A 21000-nucleotide genomic window follows, 5' to 3' on the forward strand; every position below is an offset into this window, starting at 1 on the left:
TTTGCTTATTGAAGCCGTCGTTTATGCTACAGCGCGCATGCGCGTAGCGTAAACGGAAGCTGCAAAATGGTGGGAAGTAGTTCGTGAGTTCAGGGGTTAATACTATGCAAACGGTAAATTTACCCCAAGTTTGACTATCAGATTCATTGTCAGCGACCTCAATTACCTATCAAAACACAAATTAGATTGGTCGATGTTCTATTGTAGCGTATCTGGATATTTAGTAAATAATTTACCGTGAGGACTAGGACTGATTGTTAATCGATGCGTTTAACCATTACATAATGAAATTAAGGAATTAGCCTTGACTAAGACAAGGTCGTTCCCTCTGACCCCTTTACACGCCTTCGTGCAATCCAAGGAGATTGGGTGTGCCTTCGTTGGAGTTGAGTTATGAGGCTTGGCTTTATGTTACGAAGAAGGCGGGGCGGGGGTAGGGGTATGAAAACTTATTTTCTTTATTTACTTCCAATTTCATACTTCACTATTTTTTCTTTACACATAAGGGGTGGGGGTTATATATTGCAACAATGTCATATGAATAATTTTCTTTTTTTTCTTCTTTCCAATTCCTTGATCTCAATTACTTCGGAACTTTTAAACGAAATTGAGACATAAATTACAACAACAGCGACACTGCGACACGTAGTTAGATTAATTCAAAGGAGTGCAAACGCAAACTATCACATTCCTAAAGTACTTTTAAAGAATTTAAACTGAATTGTTTTAAATCCTAACCTAAGTTTTAGGTTTAGTTCGGCAAAAATCTGATTGATCGTTGCCATAATAAAGTTATTTTACGGTCACAACTTGGTTCGGTTCAAATTCTGTAGAAGCACAGATTTTTTTTTTATGTGATGACTTTTCAATCTATATAATGAGCAGACAATCTTGTCTTTAGCCTTTTAGGGGGCCCTGTGGGTTTATATTGGTGGACTGGTTCTGCTTAATCGAATAAAACTGTCCTCCTAGACATTGTCACTACTTCGGGAGTGGAGATTAGTTTATTGTCGGTCGTCTAAGGCATCCCCACCTGGAATTTTGTAACCATATAGAGCGCACCCGGGCACCCCCCTATTTAGAGGAAGGGGAGGATTGGAATCTCCTTATATGAAACCGACCTCGTGTCACATCCTCTATCCACGAGAAAAGAAGAATTAGATATTAACTGAAATGTATATTTTTGAAAACCTCACCAGACTAAAAAATAAATAAATAAATAATTTGAAATTAACAATTATATTATTACTATTTTTGTTATGAAATTATTACTGAAAATTTAATTTTGTATTTTTTTTATAAAATTATATATTTTTTGTTATAAAATTAGATTCTTCTTTTTTATATAAAATTAGATCATTTTTTTTTATAAAATTAGATTTAATATTATTTTTTTTATAAAATTAGATTATTTTTTATAATTAGATTTAGTTATATTTTTTTATAAAATTAGATTATTTTTTATAGAATTAGATTTAGTTATATTTTTTTATAAAATTAGATTATTTTTTATAAAATTAGATTATTTTTATTTTTTTTATTAAATTAGATTATTTTTTTTTTTATATAACATTAGATTTAGTATTATTATTTATTTTTTTATAAAATTATATCATTTTTTTAAAATGTGAATGACACCAGATTTGACTATAAATTCACAAGTATATAACAGGTCTATTCACGGTATTAAAGTACAAAAAAGCCAAAGTCACCATGAGGTAATAAGAAAGGTTGAATTCACTGAATACTATAAACATTACGTCAGTTCAGCCATTAACACCTACACACATGATGCGGATGCGCTTCCTGTAACCGGTTAATTTTTGTAGCGTTTTATTCATAAATCCATCTGGCGTTCTCCGAGAGCCTTTTTACTTTCATATTTGTATCTCTTATTAATTTTTTTTTTTTCGACCCGATTATTATTATTATTATTATTATTATTATTATTATTATTATTATTATTATTATTATTATTATTTTAAAATAGGATTTCGGGTGATGAGGTTTTAAACCAACGCATTTCAGGTGAAAACATTACGTGTCATGTCGAAATTAGTATAAATTCCCGGAATTTAATTCCGGCAATCTCGTAAGATTACCTAAATTCCGAAAAATAACGAAAAATGATCCAATAATCACAAGTAAAAATAGAATTTATCGAATTATCTAGTTTTATGGGTTACATATAGATTCGAAAAAGTTGTCAAAAAAACAAATATATAACAAATAAATGTTATCAAAGGCAAGATAAGTTACTTTTCTACTTAACTGGATATATTTTTCGTGTTTTTATTCAATGTAACAAAGTTATTTAGCTCGAAAAGCATACAGTGTTTACCGATGTTGGAAAATTCAAAATGGCGCCCGACTCTTTCTTTAACACGGAAAGTTTGGGAAAAGGTGTTATAAATAATAAACTAGACAAAATACTGTTAGAAATTCGCTCAATATATGTTACCGTGACATAAGTTGACATATATTCAGTGTTTTTTTTTTTTTTAAATATTATTTTGTCTAGTTTATAATTTATAACACCTTTTCCCAAACTTACCATATTTTGAATTTTCCAATATATCGGTAAACACTGCATGTTTTTCGAGCTGAATAAAAATGTTACATTGAATAAAAACACAAAAAAAATGTATATAGTTTGGTAGAAAAGTAACTTATCTTGCCTTTGATAACATTTATTTGTTATGTATTTGTTTTTTTGACAACTTTTTTGAATCTATGTGTACAGTAATACGAATTTAGGAAAACTCGTCCCGGGAAAACTCATCTCCGGAAAACTGGTCCCCTTTCGCTAGGTAGGAAAACTGGTCCCTTATTGAATAAATGTCGATTGAAAACACATTTTATGATCGTTCTTGAAGGAGATATTGTTTTTTTAAAATAGACAAAATAGACTATAGCCCCCATAATATTTAAAAAAAAATATTTTTACTTGTTTAATGTTTTTTTTTTTTTTTTTTTTTTTTTAAATAAAATCGATTTTCTAAGTGTTCGTTTTCTACCTAACTGGTTAAGTTCTTAGTGGTTTCACTTATTTTACAGCGGTTATTATGTTCATAAACGAGACCGCTTTTTTTATATTAATATAAAAAGAATTTATGGGTTTGTATTACTGTACACATAGATTCGAAAAAGTTGTCAAAAAACAAATATATAACAAATAAATGCTATCAAAGGTAAGATAAATTACTTTTCTACCAAACTGGATATAATTTTCGTGTTTTTATTCAATTTAACATTTTTATTCAGCTCGAAAAGCATACAGTGTTTACCGATGTATTGGAAAATTTAAAATGGCGGCCGATTCTCTCTTTAACATGGTAAGTTCGGAAAAAGGTGTAATAAATAATAAACTAGACAACATACTGTTAGAAATTCGCTCAATATATGTTACCGTGACATAACTTGACATATATTCGGTGTTTTTTTAATAGTATTTTGTCTAGTTTATTATTTATAACACCTTTTCCCGAACTTACCGTGTTAAAGAGAGAGTCGGGCGCCATTTTGAATTTTCCAATACATCGATAAACACTGTATGCTTTTTGAGCTGAATAAACATGTTAAATTGAATAAAAACACGAAAATTATATCCAGTTTGGTAGAAAAATAATTTATCTTGCCTTTGATAACATTTATTTGTTATATATTTGTTTTTTGACAACTTTTTCGAATCTATGTGTACAGTAATACAAACCCTTAAAAAAAATTAAAAATTAGTTAACGAGAGATTGTTAGCACATGGCATCCCTCGCAGCAAAAAAATATTTCATTTTTAATTTATTAGTTAATTTTTGCAAAATTTGACAGGACGACAATAAATGTTGATCTATCTTCTATATATCTATAAAAACAGATGTGTGTGCCACAGACGATTTCTGATTGGTTAATCCAATAATCACATCTCCTAAAAAACTATGGTTCCTACGCTCTTACCTTTACCATAAAATATTATGGCTTTATTTATTGTCCATCTTGGAAGGGTTTAATTTTTTCATAGCTTGTTATTTACAAATTAAAAAAATACGAAACTTACACAATCTAACAATCCAACCTACGACATCACGGCCGCCATTCTGGTGCTAGCCGCAGACACGTACACACAACACGAAAACAATGTTTTGAAAATCTAGCAAAAATTAATTTTCCTGAAATTTTTCAATATTTAAAAATAAATTATGCCGGCTGATAAAATTTTAAAACTTTTTTTTAAAGCTAGAAAGATAAAATTTAAAAATACTTATTTTTATATAAAACGCGCGTTCACTCGTGGTCTTTTCATTTCGGGTTTGTATTACTGTACACATAAATTCGAAAAAGTTGTCAAAAAAAAAAATATATAACAAATAAATGTTATTAAAGGCAAGATAAGTTACTTTTCTACCAAACTGGATATATTTTTCGTGTTTTTATTCAATGTAACATATTTATTCAGCTCGAAAAACGAGTTTGTATTACTGTACACATAGATTCGAAAAAGTTGATAAGATACGAACAATATGCATAATATAAACACAGCACGAAAACACGCGCACACATGCACACACACTCACGTCCACTACTGTCCTTGGCTACGTCACGTTGTTATGGCAACACGATAAACACACAGTAAATTTGATTTTCTTCATTTCTGCGCAAATATTATGCAAATATAAATCCTATAGAATATCTGTATGAATATAATTACACGTAATAGTTAAATAAAGATGATCATCGTAGAAGAGAACCGAAAAAAAAACTAATAGGGAATTAATTAAAAACGATAAAAAATATGCACATTAGCTAGATCTTTTGTAGATGAATGCAATTCCACGACTCATAAATAACAAAGTTGTATTTTCTTTTTAAATAAATAGAAAAAAGGGGTGTTGATAAGACTATCAATACACACAAAAAAATATAGATTTATTTTTGGGTAAAGTTCCCCCGGGTTTTCCTTTCACTTCAGTAAATAATGGTCTTTTGTTATATATATGGCGTACTATTATCCTTATATATATGATGTTTATATATATATATGTGTGATAGTGTCTGTGTGTGTCTGTGCGTCTGTGTGCATTTCCCTACGCTGAAACTCTGTCAATTTTAAGCCTACAGATTCGAAATTTGATATACAGGGTACTGAGATTTGGGAAAATCGATGTGATAGGTTTTCGACAGAAATTTGGCGATTAAGTGGTCAATATTCAACAATTTGACCTTTGAGAACTCTACGAAACTCCTCCTACAATTTAGGGTCTAAACACGTGATATTTTATATATAGATTCCTTGGACATGGATCTAACTTATTAACTTTACTTGATCCCTAAACAATAAATGTTAAGAGGTCATAATAGGGGTCAAAGTTTAAAAAAATTGACCGTTTTTTTTTTCCTCAGCATACACTTCAAAACACCTGGGCAACGCCGGGCACCGATTGCTAGTAATTGATAAAATTATAATTTTAAATAACGCATGCGCATGAGTGCATTTGGTATGAGAGAAAACAAAAACATAACAAAAAAACTATCCTAATTAAAAAACCAAAACAAAAAAGTAACGAAAAATCGAATCGCTCCCTGTTTTTTAATTTTTTGGTTTTGTTTTTAATTATTGTTTTTATGACTCCAAAAAAACATCGTTAAAATAAGAACAAAAAAAAATTTGTAATTAACTTTGTATGAACATAATAAACGCTTTAATATAAGTGAAACCACTAAGAACTCAGCCAGTTAGGTAGAAAACGGACACTAAGAAAATCGATTTTATTTAAAAAAGAAAAAAAAAAAACATTAAACAAGTAAAATATTTTAAAAAAATATTAGGGGGGGGGGCTATAGTCTATTTTAAAAAATAATATCTCCTTCAAGAATGATCATAAAATGTGTTTTCAATCGATATTTATTCAATAAGGGACCAGTTTTTTGGAGACGAGTTTTCCGGAGACGAGTTTTCCCGGGACGAGTTTTCCGGGCACCCAGTAATACAAACCCCATCTAGCACATTTTCTTCTGGATCATTTCTCGTAAATTTTGGGTAATGTCGCTAAATAGGGTTTGCGGATGATATGACAAAAATAAGGCATTTAAAATGTTTATCTTATTTTTTTTTTTTATTTTATTTTTTTTTTACATGAGGAGTCCTTTCGAGATAAAATGTAATTTACTTTAATTAGAGAAATGCACGATTAAAACGTGTAAACAATTTAATTTACAAGTGTAATAATCTAAGATGGCTGCCCCTCAACAAGACCGTAAGCACGAAACAGCCTTGACCTTGCGATCAAAAACTAACATGGTGTAACGAAACGAAAGGAGGCAAAAAATTAATTTAAACAATTTTTTTTTTTTTTTCGGAACGAACCGAGACAAAGCTGACTAGTCGGAACATGACAATTTAAACAACTTTTATTTTACTCCTCTAAAATATAAATATCACCTGTCTGTCTGTATGTACGCACGCATATGTATGTATGCATGCTCATGCATGCATTGTTTTAATTTGATTATTTGAATTGATAGAATGTGAACTTTATTTTTTTGTGCCTTTTTCCAAAAAATTATGAAATCCTTTAAGCAACATTATCTTTATAAGTGTCAACAGAAGACATTAAAATTAATTTTATTTTATTAACACTCGTCTGTGTAATTCGTTAAAAAAATCTATTTGTTTTACAATGCAAATATGAAAATCCGATAGCAAAAATTAACCATTATAACGCCAGTGGACACCCATAGAAATTTTTACAGAAAATAGTAAACACACGAAATGATGACGTTGCTGTTATTGTGCAAAATGCTGACGTTTTATGCAAAACTCTGGAGATACCTAATAATTTAGAATAACAAATAATTTAAACAACTTTTAAACAATTTTTAACTTTCCCGTTATTCTGTTGATATTAAAAATAAATGTTACTGTAATTATTTAAAAAAAAAAAAAATCTTATAGAAAAAATAAAAAAAGCCCCACCCTCCTCTCACTAGGTGGCCAGAAGGGTGCTCATTTTATGTCAAATTTATCTAGAAAAGTGATCCTCATTTTTGAAAAAGTAATTTCTTCATATCATGAAAACTATTTCTCTGCGTCATTGTAAAGTTTTTTTTTTTGGGGGGGGGGAGTTGGGAAGATTCTAGATATTTTTTTCTTCAAATTTGTTTTTAATAACGAAAAATTTTGTAAACCATCCACAACCACTTATTTCAATGTTTTTTTTTTTTTGTTTTTTCGTTTTTGATGGCTTCGTTTGTTTTAAACATTGTCTTTTAATAAAAAAAAGATTGTATATTTTTTTAATTAAATTTCTTTTTTCTAAATTTCTACAGTTTACAAAATAAAACTTTCTGCAAAACGATATGAGAAGGCAAGCGTGCGTGTATGCATGTTGTTTTGTTTATCGGAAGTAAAAGGAGGCAGTGTCAAGCCAGTCTGTAGTAGATGAAAATGGATGTTAACATTTAATACTAATAAAACTAAGCTTTTTTTTAACAATTACAACCATTGATTGCCGTAACTAATAATATGTAACCTAAAAGCTTTTTGGTTAAACTCCTTGGCTTAACATTCAGAGGATACATTAGAACAAATATATTGAGGACTATTGCTGCAATGAAGGTGGGCTTTCTATACCATACCAGAAAACTATTCACACTTGGCAGTATCCTATAGCTCTACAAAGCTGCCATTTACTAGTGTTGGGACGATTAATCAGAATTGGAATCGGAAAAATCGGAAGATTTGGGAGCTATCGGAATCGGAAAAATTGATGCCTATTTTACCGATGCCAAAACGATTCTTTTAATTGTCTTTATTTATTTGATTTTGTTTTAAACCAAAATCTTTTATTGCTGGTAATAATGATAAAATAATAAATATTTATTGATTTTAAATTACCAGTAAAGCTAAAATCGATAGATCATCCTCTACAATTGTATTTTGACGTTTAGGAAAATATCTGCATATTTTACACGTGTTTTTACGAAAATCAGGGGAAATAACAATTTATAGTTAAATAATTTGAGATTTATAAAGAATCGGAATCGGGAATTTAGCACGGATTCGGTAATTGTATTGGAATCAGGAAAAATATTGGAATTGTCCCATCACTACCATTTACCCCTGCATATTGTTATTGCCACATCTAGGCTGTTGTCTCTTCCTTCTATACAGGGTTAAAAAAAACGTCTGCAATCTCATAGGAATGTTGTGTCCCTGTGCCTGTTTTAAATGTAATTTAATAGAATGTGCTCTGACAACCTTGCAGCACTTGTGTTCTTCAATGTAAATACCCTCACCCTCCTCATGCTAAGAATGGATTCCTAAATAACATTATTTCAACACAATCTTTATTCTGCATAAGTGCCTATTTGTTCTATATAATTTGGATTTGCTTTCTGTTCTTTTTAAAAGCTATTGATAAGATAGTGCCTGGTAATTTCCAATGAGGTGTACATATTAAATATTGTCTTGTTTCTAAATTTAAAATTCGGATGTTTCTGTCAGAGTAAGGGGTAGACATCAGGACAAGATCTGCTTTTTTTCCCCATTGGAAAAACTTATCAAAAAGTAAAGTTATAGAGTTTAAAAAAAAAAATAAAATCTATTGATGAAATAATGGCCGGTAATTTTAGCTGAAGGGTACGTTACACCGTCCAAAGAAAAAAAAGAAGTTACCTCAATTTTCTGGGGCCAGAAATTTAGTACTGCTCAAATACATCAAAAACCGAAGTTTTAATAGAAATGTGTTACACTTTTGTCCCGGGAAAAGCCAGGTAGTCCTTCTAGTATTATGTAAGCCATTAACTTACAAACTCAATTCAATAAATTAGCATAACAGCGGCATTCACCTTAGGCGGGATGAACCAGCTTCCACCAAAGAAGAAAGTTTCATGGAAATATCAAGTTCATAATGTGTGTATTTTACGGTCAGGGAAGATGATGACATTAGATTTTTGCAGTTTTTGTTGGGAGGTGATGACGTCCTCTTACATACAGTGCTTGGTATTCCCAAATGGTCAGCTGGTACTGACCAGACTGAATGTTGCTTACTTCAGTGATCTAACACGATTGTGCCATACTGATTCAATAAATGGTCACTAATCAGTTGGTTGTTTTGTATGTTCATAGGATTTTCCATCTTTCATTGGCTTTTCCTGGTGACCATGAGGAACAGTATCACGCCCTCCTAAACATGAAAGTTACAACAGCATCCCCAACTTTGTGTTTCGTCAACAGTTCAACTATATTTAGAATCTATTTCTCTAACTTGACAGTACAAAATAGACTTTGTGGCTTAGTGGGGGATGCCCTTTTCTCTTCCCTGCAACCTCTCTCCCACAGAAGGGACGTTGCGAGCCTGTCTTTGTTTTCTCGTTATTTCCATGGCAAGTGCTCGTCTGAGCTCTAATCTCTCATCCTCCCTTGTCAATCTTTCATGATAAACACCTGTCTAGCTGAAACCACTGTCAATAATTTTCCCCACTCTTTATCTGTGCCTAAATCAAAACGTAGATTGGCTGAACAAGGCTTCTTTCTTAGAAGTGCACACCTGTGGAACTCTGTTCCGTTTATCTGTTTCCCACCTGACTACAACTTGGATGGGTTCAAGTCTAACATAAACAAATTCCTGATGAACCGCCCCCTAAAGTAAGACACTTTATCAAATCTCCAATACTAACGATTACTGCGATACTATCCCATTGATTATTGTACACGTAATAACCCTTATCCCCGAGTGGCTTCCGGGCCTTGATAAGTGGTGACCACTATGTAAAAAAATAACAAAAAAAACTATCACATAATCTGCTTGATCAGCAGCAGCTTAATATGTCCCCTGACTCTCTAACAAGTACATCTCGGTTAATTGTATTGTTTTAAATATACAGAAAGATATAACCTCAGTTCTTTGATGCTGCTATAAAAAGGAAATAGTACGTCAAATTTATTCCTTTGTATTAGACAATCTAGTAAGATTTATCAAATGTTACTTTTTTTTCTAGGCAGGAGGGGGAGGGGTAATCGCTTATCAAGGCCCAAAGGCCACTGGAGGATAAGGGTTAATGTGTATTAGTGATGATCAATAATGGTGAAACTTGGGTAGTGCTTGTTTATTTAACATGACAGCTCAATAGGAACTTGTTTATATTAGACTTGAAAACAGCAATGTTATAGTTAGCTGGGAAGTAACTCTGTGATATTGTGTTCGACAGATGGGTAGTTCTAAAATTAGCTCATAGAATTTACTTACAGAATGAGGGATACCACCACCAATTAATCCTTTTCCTTCAGTGATGCCGTGTTTAAATTGATTAAAAAAAGATTCACCTCAATGACAATATGGTTAATGTGATCAGTGATTTGAAGTAGGTATCTCAAACCAAACATTTTTTTTAATTATATTTGAAACTTTTGATATAAGCACATTGATCTTTGCGAATTATGAAGAAGGGTATCGAATTTATGTTGGTAGTTCAATTAAACAGCAAATTATAATTGTTCAAAGTTTGTTGAAAATTAGAAAATTTGTTGTTTTGTGTGACCAGAAGCCAAATTTAACATTTAAAAAATCCCTAGAAAATCATATTTTTGATTATTCGGACTACTATTCGCATCTTGAGTGTTATTTTCATAACGTTTGGTCAGTGTAACCTCTGACCTTCTTCAGGTGTATCTTGTCAAACAAAACCTGTCATTTAATCTATAGAGGTAGATTGTTCTCACTTTGTCAGTCATGGTTGACAGGATAAAAACAATTTACCCCTTATAAATTAACTAAAAGGTTCAGTTCAAGATTCTGTATAGGTTCCCTTGTTTAACTGGGAGATTAATTTGAAAAAGGTTAGAGGTTACATCAGCTGAAATGTGAAAATAACAAGCAAGTTGAGAATAGTAGTCCAAGTAATCCAAATTATCAATCCTCATCTAAAAAAAAATCCCAAAGCATAACATTCAGCTTATTTTAATTAATTTTTTTTTTGTTTTCAGTTTAAATTATGGAGTTTATTTCTACCCGGATATTACTTTTGGTAAGTTAATTTTACACATAAAAAAAAAAGAAGAAAAAAAAAGAAGTTGTTTATATCAGAAGTTCAATAATTGAGAATTCAAAAATTTGGAAGGTCAACTAATTCTTAGAAACCCAGAAGGTTGAGCAAAATACATCTTTCCTAGCAGCAACACAAGACAATATTAACAGGAAATTATAAAACTTATATTGCAACTTAATGCAGTTTATTCAATTTCAATGTTATATGCAATTTATTCAATTTCTAAAATGACAAGTCTAGAGAACATTAGAATATTATTTCTTAGAAGACAATTTTCTTTTAACATGAAAGCAGATACAAAACAATAGATAATCATTTCAATTCCACCAGTGAGTCATTTAGAACTAAGAACTATAATCAACTTATCACTAGGGCTAGGACAACAGCATATTCTTTTCGTTGTTTTGACTCTCGAGTGTGTATCCGTTGATATCTTATATGCTTTTATATAGAGTGATGTGGTTCTCAGTTGATTAACTTTGTCGAAACAACGATAAGAATATTCTGTTTTCATAGCCCTACTCATCACTGTCAAGACAAGGGAGATCACCCAACCTGGCAATCAAGAGTTTTAAACGGTTGACCTTTTTGTTTGATTAGATTTTTTTTCCCCAATTACTCTTTTTATGGCAATATAATCTTTATGACTATATATGAGTTAGGGAAAAAAGAACAGAAATTTTATATATATATATATATATATATATATATATATATTTTTGCTTTATATATATATTTTTATACACATATTTGATACACCAAATAGAGAAAGACCAAAAGTTTAAAAAAGAGACCCCACCTTTAAAAAGTAAAAAAAAAAAAAAAAATGAATTACCATGGGGCTATCAAGTGTTAAGTTAAATAAACTTATTTCGTTTTGACTTTCTGCTTGTTTGGCAGAAATCTTGCTGGTGAATATTGAGGGAAAGTCCCTTCTGATTACTACTTATGTAATTCCAGTTTAATTTAAAAACTTTACATGAAAAAAATAGTTTTACTTTGAAATGCTTTTTTTTTTTTTCACAGTGGTTTGATTTTTGATAAAACGTGTAATAAAAAAAAACACATTTCAAAATAAAGACTGTTTTTCATGTAAACTTTTAAGATATATTTTATTATATAAAACCATTTTAAAAAAGATAACAAAATCATTTCAAAGTTAATACAGAAAATTTATTTGGATTATGACATATTTTATTAAAAACTACCAGGGGGCGCCTGGCCTTGCCCGGTTGTAAACTACGCTTAAGCATATTTTAATTCATGCAGATTTTGCATTTATTATTACAGAGCCAATTCTCTATTGAATATTATATTGTACGGCACTTGTACAGTTTAATCATTATTAAAAAATGAAAATATTGAAAAAAGTTTAAATTGTACGCATCCGTTATGAAATGAAGGTCTCCGAAAAAAAATTTCACTTAATTTCATCAAGTAGTTTTTTTCTTTTTTTTTTTTTTTTTACAGCGAAAAAACAATTTATGATACCGAGCAAAAGATTCGATTTTTAGGAAGAAAAGCTAGTATTAAAGATGGGGAAGGAGTGTCGGCGCTTTACATTGAGTTATCTCCCCGTGGCGTTTCTAAACTCCAAACAAAAATTTAAAAAATCCAAGATGTCTGCCTTCAACGCGCTCTCATAAAAACGTGTTTTTTTTTTTGTTTTTTTTTTGCTGTAAAAAAAAACTACTTGATCAAATTAGGTGAAATTTTTTTTTTTCAGAGATCTTCAGTTCAAAACGGATACGTACAATATCACCTTTTTTTTTCAATATTTTCATTTTTTAATGTCTTGATTAAGCTGTACAAGTAGGTACTTACTGATTTCAAAAGTTTAAGAAAAAAAAAATGACTTGGGTGCCATCAGCTAGAATCGAAACCAAAACATTTAGTGCTCCAGCCGTATTCCCTACCAATGTAGCTATCGAGAGATAGATAATAAAGATCTAATATTAAACAACTTGAAGAAATGAATCGTATTTGGGCATTTGCAGAAAGAAATAAAAAGGTTTTCACGGTGAAATAAACATTTTGCATTTCAACTTGCCAATATATGTCTATGCGTTATTCATCCATCCAAACAAAGATTTTACTCGTTATAAACCATCCTTGGTGTATGATTACTAGTTCCTGTTAATTTCAGTGTTATGTGACCAGTAGTTTAGGAGTTTATCGGTTAAATATCTACATACAGACAGACACGCATACATCTTCTGTTTTATTTATATAGATAATGCCATTCCGAAAAAGAATATTTCAAAGTGAAGACTATTTATTTTTATGTAAAGTTTTAAAATTAAACTGGAATTATGTAAGTATTAATAAGAAACTGGCATGACCTCTGTTAAACAGAAAATGGACATTAGAATGAAATAAGTTTATTTAACTTAAGCACAGACAGTAACACCTTCTGTAACATTTCAATAAACAAAAAGATGTTAAACAAAAGGAAACGCATAGATTTTGCACACACATGTGCACTTATGCACCTGTGTCTTATTGCTAGTGAGCAATCAAGAAACAAATCAATTAACAAAAGCCATTTTTACATATGTGCTAGTCTTTGTTATTTGATCGATGCTTTTCTGTGTGTGACCATTGATCTGTATTGTTGCATTGTCTAGTAGCTGTTGGTCAGATAACTTCTGCATGGAAACACAGGGAGACTTATTGGTGGTTTTAAAGGTTCTATTGGGGAGACCAACATTAATTCCTTATAAAAGAAAGGCTAAATTTAGTCCTGCTTATTTAATTTTATTCCTTAAAAATGGTTAATGAACTGACAGGTCTCGAGAAAATTTTCTCTTAAATTTCTACATTATCGGCACGTTTCGTGTAGTTAGCATCCTTGCCTCAAACTGTTTGAATCTCTGTTCTAATCCTCGAACATGTGATCATTTATTATGTAATCAACATCTGCTTCTAGCGTGTTTTGTCTAGGGAGCTGACTTATGAAGCTTCACATCAATCATGCTATGTACATTGAGTTTTTTTTTCTCTCTAAAGTATGCATTACTTCTAGCTAGTCTCAACTTAATACGTAACTCTAAAGGTATTACTTCTTAGCCAGTTTTTTAAACGACTTAAAATAACCAGACTTTCCAATTTGATAAAAGTTCCATTATAGCATATTTATTATGGGGTGGAGCTGGAATGCTCGAACATTTTAGCTCCAGGTAGATAAAGACAAAAAGTATCCATGCATTAACATGGGAGGTGAGAATATCTTCAAGTACTATCCTAAGCCGGGAATGGGGCAACGGACTTATACGAAGTAGATATTAATAAGTCCTTCTCACCTTTTTTTTTAATGGAGAGTAGATAATGCATGTGGATGTGTTATCGGCAGCTCCAGTAACTCTTGCTTCTTCTTTTTTGTCGTTCAGTCTTCATTTCCAATGAGTGATTTTTCTGACAAAGTGTGAAGAAAAAGCTGCTTTCCAGGTCGGTAGTACTTTGTGAACAGTAGCCTGAAATGTCGGAAAATTTCTGTTCCTATGTCTATCCTTGTGGTCATGTCATTAGTAAGAGTGCTGGAGGTAAGCGTTGCATCTGGGCTGACGTTATCCACCTGATAGTCAGGGACCCGAACCTTGGATTAACCACTAAGTAGGCTGTCCTATCAGCATGTGAAAAGTACCGGGGCTGCTGTATTGCCATTTGGTGAATGGATTCTGGACCATACAGTAGTTTCTGGTAGGGCCTCTCAATGCCATACTAGTGGGTAATTGTTACGGCTTTACCTATCATGTGCTACAAAGAAAAAAAATTTATTGTCTTTTTCTTTCTTACTTTCCCTCTCTGTCCTGCTCCAACCAAGTCTATCGACCTGCTCCACAAATCCCAAAACCTGAACATAACAAATCTAAAAAAAAAAAACACGAATATACCCAGAACCCCATCCTCCAACGTAGACCCCTACTACCAGGTCTCCTTCTCCAACATCAGGGGTCTACGTTCCAACCTTCCAGTGGTTGAAACACAATTACAGGAGACGAAACTGGACATATTCTTTCTAAATGAAACTGGCATAGGGCCAACCACTTCCCTAGACAAATTCATAATTAAAGGATACTCCAACTTAACATCTAATTCTGACCCCAAGATCGCCATGGGCATGGAATATGTGCCTACATTAAAGATGGCTTACCATGTGGTAGGGATATCTCCAGAGAAGACCCTAATTTACGTTATATGTGCTTTCGGGTTGCACTAGCTTACACCACTGCATTTATATTTGCCCTCTATCGCCCCCACAACAGTGGGGTTACTATCTTTAAGAGCATATCTGAGAAAATTGACTACATCCTGTCTGCTCATCCTTCGGCTAACATTCACATTTGCGGTGACTTCAATGTCCATAATGTGGAATGGCTGACCCACTCAAATAAGACCGATGACGAGGGGAGGTTCTGTCATGATTTTGCCACTGCCTATGATCTCAGATTGTCCACAAACCCATCCATGTGCCCGATACTACCGGGCAGTATGCAAGCCTTCTAGACCTTTTCCTCACAACTTCCCCTGAACTATGTTCATGTTCCATTCTATCTCCTCTAGGATCCTCCGACCACTCCATTGTAGCAGTTACAATAAAAATGAAATGTAATAAGTCTTCAGACGTACCTCTCCACCGTACTGTATATCTATACTCTATGGCTGACTGGGATAGCTTCCGTACATTCATATCTGATCTACCTCTGCATTCCATGTTTAAAAAGGATGTGTCCTCTATAGTATCAAACCTGACCGAATGGTTAATTGTAGGCATAGACCGATTCATACCATCTAAAAAATTCCAGCAAAAACCTAACAGCCAGCCATAGTTCTCTCCAGAATGTGCTGCTGCCATCACGTACAGAAATCACTTTTTTTATAGCTACCAACATAATAGATGTACTGAGACCAGGACTGCCAGCAACCACTGTAAAAGAGTAATAAAAAATGCAAGAGAGCTATATGCTCAGTCCATTAAATCCAAAGTAGCTGAGCAGCGGCTTGGTTCCCACCAGTTTTGGCAAATAGCAAACAGGATCCTGAACAGAAGCGTGCGTTCTATCCCAACCATCATCAATGGACCCGAGTTAATCTCGTCAGCATCAGACAAGGCCAGACTATTTGCCAAGAACTTTGCAGCTAATTCTACTCTATGCGACGAAGGCCATCAACTCCACGTATTTCCTCCTATAACAGACAACACGCTATGCAACATACAAATATCTGTGCGTGATGTCGCCAAGCTAATCAAGAACCTTGATTCTAGTAAAGCAACTGGCCCTGACGGGATTCCAGTTATAGTGCTGAAAAATCTCCAACCAGAACTTGCCCCCATACTTACAAAACTGTTTAAGCATTGCCTTAAGGAAAAGTGCTTTTCAACACCCTGGAAAACCTCATCAGTATGCCCTGTATTTAAGAATTCAGGTGAAAAGTCATCTCTCTCTCTCAGTACAGACCAATAAGTCTCCTGTGTGTCATGAGTAACTTGTTGGAATCCATATTAAATAAAAAAGTAGTCAACCACCTCAGCAAAAACAACTTTCTTAGTGACATGCAATATGGTTTCCGCTCCGCAAGATCTACGGTAGATGTTCTAACTGTTATATCTCATAAGATTAGTGAATCTCTTTACAAAGGCTTTTTTTCCAGGGCGATTGCTCTTGACATATCGAAGGCCTTCGATAAGGTATAGCATAAGTGCCTATTTCACAAGATCTCCAGCTACGGTATCACTGGAAATGTTTTCTCAATCATTAAATCATTTCTCTCTGATAGGTTCATAAGAGTAGTGGTTGATGGGCAGAAATCAAAGACCCACAGTATTAATGCTGGAATCCCTCAGAGGTCCATCCTGAGCCCAACTCTCTTCCTAATCTACATCAATGATCTCCCAAAACACATACTTAAATCATTCGTTGACATCTATGCTGATGACACGACCATCTACGGCAACACATCAAAGCTGTCTCTAATTCTCTCTCCTCTGATCTTGAGCGCGTGGTACAGTGGGGGAAGAGGTGGCTGGTCACTTTTAATGCATCCAAAACCAAGCTTCTATCTTTACTTCATCAACGCTCTGATCCCCATCTGGCATCAATTAAAATGATGGCTCTCGTCTTGGGGAGGCTCTGTTTTGACAAGCTTCTGGGTTTGACCTTTACTCCTGATCTGAAATGGGACACGTACATCAGGTCTGTTGCCAGGGACGCTGGGAAAATGGTGGGATCCTTCTACCGCTCCAGAAGATATCTCACTAATGATGCAATTCTCTATCTGTATAAAAACTAAGTATGTCTAAGGATGGAGTACTGCTGCCACATCTGGGCAAGAGCTGCTAAAAACAGCCTATTCTGCCTTGACAGAGTACAAAATAGACTTCGTAACTTAGTGAGGGATGCCCTTTTCTCTTCCCTGCAACCTCTCTCCCACAGAAGAGACGTTGTGAGTCTGTCTTTGTTTTATCGTTATTTCCATGGCAAGTGCTCGGCTGAGCTCCAATCTCTGGTCCCCCCCCTCGCCAATCTTTCACGAGAAACACCCATCTGGCTGAAACTACTGTTAATAATTTTCCCCACTCTTTATCTGAGCCTAAATCCAAACGTAGATTCCATGAGCAGCACTTCTTTCCCAGATGTGCACGCCAGTGGAACTCTCTTCCGTTTGCCTGTTTCCCACCCACCTGACTACAACTTGGATATCTTCAAGTCCAACATAAACAAATTCCTGACAAACCGCATCCTTAAGTAAGACACTCTATCAAATCTCCAATACTAATGATTACAATATTATCTCATTGATTACTGTACACGCAATAACCCTTATCCCTGAGTGGCCTCTGGGCCTTGATAAGTTGTGACCTCTATGTAAAAAAAAAAAAAAGAAAAAAAAGTTCCATCTCCATGTTGTCCTGACACATACTTGATGAAACGCTCTCTGTATTCACACTAGTTGACATAATCTCTACTTATCGGTGTAGGGTATCAATATATAACACTTAACAAAGCCCTCCTAGCAGAAAATACTTAGTGTTGTCAAAAGATTGTGGATTGGCAACTGCAAATAGAGGTGATCTTCTACCTAATGTTAAACTTGTCGAGATGAAGAAACATGAAAATATAGTAACCAACATATATGCAAGAAAAGAAAAAATTGAATAGCATAAAAAATGAAATTTTTCTGCTTCATAGAAGTAGTTAATCATAGTTTTCTAATTAATCAGTATAGTCACGCTGATACACTGGGTCTTGTTTGATCACTGATGTTAGCTTGACCAATATCAGATGGGATGACAGGGCTCTACAAATTTATCTTTAGTTGACCTTTGACAACTATTTTCATTTACTAGGCAAATAGAAAAGTTACTAGCCAAACCCACATGATTTTTGGAATATGACATCTCCGTTCCGTAACAAGTACATACATCAAAGATTTTTCAGTATTTTTTTTTTTTTATAAGTGTCATTTTAAATAAGCACCAAATTTTACATTAAGACTTGAAGGTATAAACATTCAAATTACTTCAGATGTTTTTTTTTTTATGGCCTTTGTTAAAAAAAACGAGCATATTGTTCTATTAAGTTTTTATTGTGTAAATACCTTGACTTTGCTTGTTTTATGTAAAGAGAAAAAAAAATGTTGAAAAAAATATTTTTCACTCAGCAATAAGCTTTGGAAGATATTCAGTGAAAAAAACCCAAAGAACACAATCACCAAAAGATAAGCGTTTTATTATTTCTAGTCGTCACTTCAAAAATCATTCACAAATGCAACCATTTCATTCGCAATGTAAGGCCCTGAATGGAGTGATTCAGTGACAGGTGTTAATCTACAAGGTTATCAAATCCTTTACATGGCTGCTCAATAGCTAACAAAAAAACAACAAAAGCTAATTGCATAAATCTTTTCAGTTGTGATTTTTTCCACATATTGGTCTGTGTTAGAAAACTTTAGTTTGACTTGCTTTCTTCTTATGGGAAAGGAGAGGAGAAATCGACTTTGAAACTGCTTGGTCTTTTTTTTTCCAATCTTTTTTGTAGTTGATACATTATATCCGTATCTCTTTCTACTTCTAAAGTCGGTTCTCTCTCTGTTGTTGACTACTTTCTTCCTTGCCTTGGTCTTTTAAAGACTAAAAGCAATAGACATCTGTCTTTGCGATAATGATCTTCTGTTCTTGTTAGCCCCTTAAATCAAGTAGATTTATGCTTCCATAAAAAAAATTAAGCTGGACTTGATATTTCTTTTGATTGGTTATACATACAGGAAATCGGAGGAGGTTTCACTCTCGCGCTCAGATCTGCTACTGCTGCTACCGATGTACACCAGAAAAGAAGACTTTCCTGTATATTATAATTACTGAGAACATTTTTATCTAATGACTTGTTATCAATATATTCTAATTAGTTATCAACAATAGATATTATTATCACACCCATGAATGCAAACTTAGGAAGAAACCATAAAATAATTAAATGTGTAAACGTTCCTTAATTCATCTCCAATTAGGAACTGTTTTAGATGATACTGCAACAATTTAGAAGTCAATTTGCTGAAACTGATTAAAAAAAAAAAAATGTTTATTTTCATCAAAGTTTGGAGATTAAGATGAACCAGCTTTTTCCAAAGGAGAAAGCTTCATGGGAATATCAAATTCACAAGTGGTCCCCAGTCATATGTGTATTCTTGTCAGGGGAGATAAGTGTTTTCGTTGTTCTTACAGGGAAGAGTCGACATTCTCCTACATACAACGGTTGGTATTCCCAAATGGCAACCCACTTGGTATTAGAGTAAGTAGCGAATCATAATAGACCTTCAAAATAGACTTGTGAACACAATCAACTCATGTGGATGTTTCTTTTTTTTATGCTTGTTAAAAATACATCTACTGGATTATTTTTCATAATTTAGTACCTATATATTAATACGATAGCATGAGTGTTATTTTGTATGTCACGCTTACATCTTTTTTTTTCCGAGTGATTATTGTTTAATTGTTATGACCTTCCATTTCTTGTAATAAATAATTCTACCAAGAATTCTTTATTAGTTTCGGTTTCAATTATAGTTGAAGGAACTTAAGTTATTTATATATATATTTTTTTCTTCATAAGTTTCGATTTTGATTCCAGCTGATGCATCCAAGTCATATGACTATATTTTTTTTATTTTTGAAATCATAACTTAATAATATACTAGCGGGGGTACCCGGCGTTGCCCGGGTGTTTGGAGGTGTGTGTGTGCGTAAGGGGGTGGGTGGGTAAGGTAAAGAATAAGCAAAGTAATAACCCTGTTTAAATAATATACAAAAAAAAAAACGATGTTAAACTTCTTATAAAAATCAGAAAAACCAAAACCAAAAAAAAAAAGCAGCGAACAAACGTAAAACTTTAAAAGAAAGAAATCAGGAAAACAAAAAGCAAAAATGAGGGAAAAAAATGAACGTGTTCAAAAAAACAAAAACAAAAAAAAACAGCGAAAAAAAAAAATGTCATAAATAACCCTTCTAATCAGTTAAGTCCATGGTGCGTTTCACCCAGTAGAAAGCATAGAATGAAAAGGAACGTTAAAATTCCATTCCACTTTTTTTAAACAACAACAAAACGAAATAAAATGAAAATGATGTTTTATATGCTTATTTTATAAAAAAAAGAAATGCGGAGAATCTTTTTTTTTTTTTTTTTTAGTGTAAAAATGTTGGAAAAAAATTAGTAATTAAGCAACGTAAAAGTAAGCGTGGGATAAGAATTAATTTTTGTGGCACGGTAAAATTCCATTCCAGTTTTTTTAAGCAACTACAAAGTAAGGAAAACCCAAACCGGCGTTCCTGCGTAACTGTCCCTTGTGAACGATCCCGGAAATGGTGTAAGTGATGGCGGGGGAAGGAGGAATTAATTAGAGAGAAAAGATTTTACTACTTCCACTGATTTTAACCGATTTTGGCAGTGAACTCTCAGCAGA

General features: G+C 33.0%; 1 protein-coding gene across 9 annotated transcripts in view; it reads left to right on the forward strand.

Moving 5' to 3' along the window:
* Positions 1–21000, forward strand: part of LOC145293934 (KICSTOR subunit 2-like) — a 229609-nt gene that overhangs the window by 130676 nt on the left and 77933 nt on the right. For 8 of the 9 annotated variants that reach the window (XM_080140772.1, XM_080140766.1, XM_080140770.1 and 5 more), the window contains exon 2: positions 10979–11019. The exons of the other annotated variant lie outside the window; for it this stretch is intronic. The gene's annotated coding sequence lies outside the window, so the exon portion shown is untranslated. The remainder of the gene's footprint in view (positions 1–10978; positions 11020–21000) is intronic. 9 annotated transcript variants of the gene reach the window in all.

Source organism: Euprymna scolopes, chromosome 15, assembly GCF_053919585.1.
Source record: "Euprymna scolopes isolate OS-2025 chromosome 15, ASM5391958v1, whole genome shotgun sequence".
NCBI lineage: Eukaryota > Metazoa > Mollusca > Cephalopoda > Sepiida > Sepiolidae > Euprymna > Euprymna scolopes.